Here is a 6,234-nt window from a genome sequence, read left to right as displayed (position 1 = left end):
GACCTGAGCCGAAGGCAGATGCTTAACCTACTGAGCCACCCAGGCACCCCCAAAATTCTTTTTTTAAATGCCGTTTGATCAACTCATTCTTCTGCTTAGAAACCTTGATGCTGCGACATATGAGGCCCCTCAGAAGCTGGCTGTGGCTTCATAATCTCGGTCACAGTCCCCTGGATCCTGTGCTGAGGTTCTACAAGACCACGTGACAGCACCCCACCCCCAAACTAGCGACCAAGCCCTTTCACGCGCACAATACTTTTGCTCATTCGGGTCACACCTGCATGGAGCTATTCATTCACCCAAGTACAACCCAAGTGCCTTTTCCCCTGCAGGGCTCTCCCTGCACTCCGCAGCCTGAGCTGTGTTCCTTCAGTAAGCACCGTGGCCGTCGTACTTTGTAAGGTCTGCGGCAGCACCCCCATGTGCACAGACATGAGCTTTGTCACGGTGCCACGGCCATTCATCTGTCTGAATGCCCAAGGGCGGGGCCCTCTGAGAACTGTGTGGACAGCGTCTGGGATGGGACCCAGCTCATGGCAGTGTTTCGAGAATGTCGGCTACGTGGAATGACCAGGTTCAGGAGCGCAACTCTGGAAGTGCATCTTACCCCGGAACGGGGGTCTGTTCCCACGCAGTGAGACTGAAATACCGTGATACGGGGACAGGTCACTTACCCCTCAGTTTTGGCCCATAATAAGTTCGGGCCTAACACAATCACAATGTTGCTGGGAGTCATTTTATTGACGTTGCTGGTCTGAGCAAGCTTTGCAAGGAACTTGATTAAATACCTGGGGGAGAAAAGAGAAAGGGGGGGAGAGCATGTTCTCTGAGATATTTCCAGGAACAGCATCCCACCCCGGAGCTGAGCCCCAGGCTGCTCAGATGCTAAGTGCAGAGAGGCGCTGAATGGGAATCTGGCTCAGGTTCTGTATCTTACAAAGTCCTGTGCTCTCTGTTTCAGACAACAGACTCCGTTAGGGCTCGGAAGAGGGAAGCAGCTCACAAGAAAACCTCCGCAATTCAATCCCTATTCTGCTATGCGTTTTCAATCCACTTCTCCTTTGTGCCCTATCGACCCCTCAGTAAATTACAATCTGATGAACAGTGGGCTCAATGTGTTTTAATACAAACATAAAAAAATACAAGCACAGGGACACTGCTTAAAGGAAACTGTATTTGAAAATATTTTATGTGGTAATCATGAAAATGTCCAATTTGTCATACAGTCATAGTCTCTCCTATGTAAGCACAGCACTATGAAAACAAAAAACTAAGAATAACCCCACTATCTATGAATAGGGGGCTGATCAAATAAATTATGATATATCCATACAGCCATAAAAAATTGTTATGCACGGATATGGAAAAATCTTCAGGATGTATATTCAGCAAAGAAGGCAAAGAGAATGATGTATACAATATATACTACCATTTGGTCTCAAAATAAAAGGGAGGAGTGTGAGCAATGAATATATGTATGTGTGTGTGTGTATGTGAGAGATCTTTTCACTGGACACCTTTTGAATTCTGAGCCATGGGAATGTGCTCCTTATTCAAAAAATAATTAGTCAAAATTATAAAGAGTAGAACAAACAAAATAAGAGACCAAATCCCAAAGTGCCAAGAACTATAATTCCATTTCCAACATAAGGCATGGAACAGTCTAAGACTCTCTATAATTCCAAGCTGGGTGCACCGTATGAATTAAAGAGGGATATTATAAATATTAATGTACTCGTTAAGGCAAAGTTGTCAAAAGGGAGTATTTAGCTTAGTTTAGTGGTAGAATCCAGGACTGAAATTAAAGGTCAGGTAACATGCCAGAAATTTCTTCAGTAGAACATTTATCATTTTGAACCGAGTCCTTTTATGAGATTTTCTTTAGTTTTCAATACTTGGGCTACCTTTTATCCTTCTCTCTAGGCTTCTTCAAAGGCACAATTTAAGTCAAAAGGAAAATGGGGGTGAAATTCTAGAGATATATTCCATGGTAAATTTTCTTAGAAATAGTAATTCCACAAAGCAATCCATGATCTCCAGTTCCAGACATTTCATTTAATAGGATGATTTATGCTCTATTAAAAATAAATTATGTAGCATATATAAAGCTATTGTAGAAAATAGAATTGTTGATTAATTTTTGCCTTTTACATACTGGACAATTTTTTAAAAATTTATTTAAAGTAAGCTCTATGCCCAATGTAAGGCTTGAGCTCATGACCCTGAGATCAAGAGTTGTGGGCTCTACCAACTAAGCCAGCCAGGAGACCCCCTACTGGATAATTTAGAGTCCAAATCCAACTTGCAGTCAAGCCAACCTTCCATGAGAACTTTCTCCTAGTAGCTGCAGTGGTAAACTGACCAGGGGACTTAGCTGTTAATGCAGACGCAATGTGGATGCTTCACTCGGTGATATGCGTCCCTATCAATAACATGCATCAAATCCCATTCCCAGAATCCCCCAGTTCCTTTCCGAAGCACTTGTATAGTGTGCTTGGAGGCTTAATTTGAAGGATGCTGGTCATACATACCTAAAGTTAACAAAATTTTGTGGTGGCAACTTTTGGCATGTTCTCCATAAATCCTCAAGTTTTTTGTCTTGATCCTGCATGCTGAGGAAAAGAAGAAACAACACCTGCATTCATAACCCTTCATGAAGACAGAGCATTAGCAACCCTTGAGTTAACAACAGGCTGTGTTAACAGCGATTCTTTCGTTGACAGAAAGCACAGCTGGAAAACAGGACAGATTTGGAAATAAATAAATTTGGAGTCAAATACCAACTAAATCTTTAACTCTGAGAGTTAGTTAGCCTCGTCAAGACGCAGTCTCCTGATGTGTCTGCCTGGGGATATGAACGTTGATTCTGCCAAGTGATGGGGAGTTTCCAGAGGCTTAACCCTGTAAAACAACTTGCGCCAAAGCCTGGCACACAGGAGACAGGACACCACCGAAAATTCTGTCTAGGAAGGTGCCTATCTCCATGAGCGGCTTCCTGGACCCCAGCCCAGCCACAGGTGAGCTGGCCAAGCTCCTGGGCATCCAGACCCCCGAGACTTTCCCTGCCCTTAACTCCGCTCAAAGGCTCCAGGCCCAGCAGCCCTCTCCTGTCGTAAAACAATCACAGGAGCTCTTCTGCTCTACAGTTTCCATGTGCAAACTTCCATCGACACAAAAGAGGGCCGGATGAGGCTGGTCACCTCTGCCCGCCAGCAGGAGAGAATGTTAGCAGTTGCCCACACAATACACCTTTGGACCGAAAACGTCCTCCACAACTGGACCAATCTGGAGTGACAGGTAGGGGGTAAACATAATTATACATTAGAGGCCAGTTGATGTGTCACCAGGCTGCTGACATTTCTCATGTATGGAGAATCAGTACACCCAGAAACAGACACCTGCTTCAAAAAGTGTATCTTCTCACCGGAATGACGTCGGGAGTCTCGGAACTGAGAGAAGAATCAAGGTGCAGGAGGAGTGGAGCAGGCCACCCAATACAGGAGACCCTAGAACGCTCTCCTACTTGACACTTTTCTTGGGTTCCCTATTTTTTTTTTAAAGATTTTATTTATTTGACAGAGAGACACAGCGAGAGAGGGAACACCAGCAGGGGGAGTGGGAAAGGGAGAAGCAGGCTTCCTGCAGAGCAGGGATCCCGATGTGGGGCTCGATTCCAGGACCCTGGGATCATGACCTGAGCTGAAGGTAGATGCTTAATGACTGAGCCACCCAGGCGCCCCTCTTGGGTTCCCTTTATTCAGCCCCACAAACAGACTTTTAAAACAGGCTGGGCCACATGCAGGTTCCAAGGATATGACTGGGACTACGAACTTACTGACTTTTAAAAAAAGATTTTATTTATTTATTTGTCAGAGAGAGAGAGAGAATGAGAGCACAAGCAGGGGGAGCAGCAGGCAGAGGGAGAAGCAGGCTCCCCCCCTGAGCAGGGAGCCTGATGCAGGACTCGATCTCAGAACCCCAGGATCACAACCTGAGCTGAAGGCAGACACTTAACTGACTGAGCCACCCAGGTGTCCCTTACTCTGACTTTAAAAACCTTTTTGATAGGGGTAGAGGCACCTGCCACAGAAGCCTAACTGATCAGACCTGGCGGCCCATCTGCTGGGAACGGGTGACAGTGGCGAAAGACAGGGGAAGGGGAGGAGGGGACGGGAGATCTGTTCCCCCTCCCTTAGGGGTGAGGAATTAGGCACCTGCAGGAGGAGGTGAGTCAGAACCATGAGGCACAAGCTAACAAGGAGGCAGTCTGGCTGGCCAGAGAGAAGCNCTTAACTGACTGAGCCACCCAGGTGTCCCTTACTCTGACTTTAAAAACCTTTTTGACGGGGGTAGAGGCACCTGCCACAGAAGCCTAACTGATCAGACCTGGCGGCCCATCTGCTGGGAACGGGTGACAGTGGCGAAAGACAGGGGAAGGGGAGGAGGGGACGGGAGATCTGTTCCCCCTCCCTTAGGGGTGAGGAATTAGGCACCTGCGGGAGGAGGTGAGTCAGAACCATGAGGCACAAGCTAACAAGGAGGCAGTCTGGCTGGCCAGAGAGAAGCCTCTGGGACTTTTTGGACAAGGCTGCCAACAGCTCCTGGTACACGGAAGCTGGGGGTGGGGGAGAAGGAGCAAAGGATAGGGACACAGTCTTGGGCGCAGACGGGTCTGGGCCTGAGTTCCCGCTCTGCCCATGACTTGCTGTTCCTTGGGCCCCATGCCTCCCCCAGCCTCAGTTTCCATGTCTGGAAAATGAGGCTAACCACATCTATCTTTTATGTCATTGNATTTTTTGAAACAGCTTCAGGAAAATAAGTATTATTTCTTCTTTAAATGTTTGGTAGAATTCTCCTGGGAGGGGTGCCTGGGTGGCACAGCGGTTAAGCGTCTGCCTTCGGCTCAGGGCGTGATCCCGGCGTTCCGGGATCGAGCCCCACGTCAGGCTCCTCTGCTGGGAGCCTGCTTCTTCCTCTCCCTCTCCCCCTGCTTGTGTTCCCTCTCTCACTGACTGTCTCTATCTCTGTCAAATAAATCAATAAAATCTTAAAAAAAAAAAAAAGATTAGTATGTACTGAGCACAAGTAAGCGTTAACTGTCATTACTAGAACTGTCGACACTGTATTACTGCATGGCTGAATTTCCCCACGGCTCACCAGGCACATCGCCATTGGCCAGTATGACACCTGTCCCCGCGATAGGGCTTTTTTCCATCTAAAAGGAGCTTGTGACCAGCTGCTCTATTAATGTGGGTCGCACTCTATGTCTTCATCCATATACATCACTCGAATTGAAGTGCTGACTCTCCCATCCTAATAATAATACTCAATATTTTCACCCAACACGTAAGACCTGAGGCACATACTATTTAACACATGTGCTATTTTAATGTTATTTTATGATCCCTGAGAGTAAGATGACTCACAAAGGGGACATAATATCCCATCATTTCCTTTAACTTTGAAAACTTGGTGTTCTTTAAACTTACCTTGCAACTTGTGTCCATTCTTCATACAGATTAAAAGTCATCAAAGGTTCAGGCAGTTCCCGTAAACAGGACTTTAAAGCACCTGAAATTGTTAACACTCACTTTCAGTATGTCCAGGGGTAAGCCTGGGAATCTCGGGACATATTATTTTTTGCAAATGGAAATGATCTCAATTGTAATCTGCCAAGAATATCTAGAACAAGCCATGAATCAGCGGGAGAAGTTGGAGCATGAAGTGTTCCTAAAACAAATTCCGGCCCTTGCAAGATAGATGGAGGGGTCAGTGGAAAATAAAATTAGCTTCAAAGTCACCTTCTAATGGACATCATTTCCCCAGGCAGATCTAGACTGTGAAGGAGAAAGAAGGGAAGGAAATACAAGCAGGTCTTTAAATATTTGGGTTATAAGCTACCTTCACCTTTACTTAATAATCAGGAAAACAAAGGAGGAAAAGGGGTGTGTGTGTGGGGGTGTATCCTTATTCAGTTTTACTTGTCATTTCAGTTTGTCCAATTAAACCTATATGGGCAGACCATTTCAATTTTATCTGTCACTAATCCGAAATGAACATTGGATTGTTACCTGGTGATCTGTCTGAGATGGGACCCGCCCCCTCACCCCCCCAGGGTAACTCCTCGCAGCTCACGTGCGACAGCATGGGGGTCAGAGTGGAGCTCATCCAGGTGGGAAGTAGAACAGTCTAAAGCAGCTTTCAGTTTCTTTAACTTGGAGGCCCCAGCCCCAA

General features: G+C 46.2%; 1 long non-coding RNA gene across 1 annotated transcript; it reads right to left on the bottom strand.

Annotated features, from left to right (window-relative positions):
• Window positions 1-6: 6 nt before the first annotated feature.
• Window positions 7-6,234, bottom strand: LOC117799394. Its single transcript, XR_004622969.1, has 4 exons — window positions 6,136-6,234; window positions 5,490-5,571; window positions 2,532-2,612; window positions 7-788 (listed from the first exon to the last, which is right to left on the bottom strand). It is a non-coding gene; the product is annotated as an uncharacterized LOC117799394 (long non-coding RNA).

Source organism: Ailuropoda melanoleuca, unplaced genomic scaffold (assembly GCF_002007445.2).
Source record: "Ailuropoda melanoleuca isolate Jingjing unplaced genomic scaffold, ASM200744v2 unplaced-scaffold489, whole genome shotgun sequence".
NCBI lineage: Eukaryota > Metazoa > Chordata > Mammalia > Carnivora > Ursidae > Ailuropoda > Ailuropoda melanoleuca.
The sequence above is the reverse complement of the archived record's forward strand: the minus strand, read 5'-3'. Positions and strand labels throughout refer to the sequence as shown.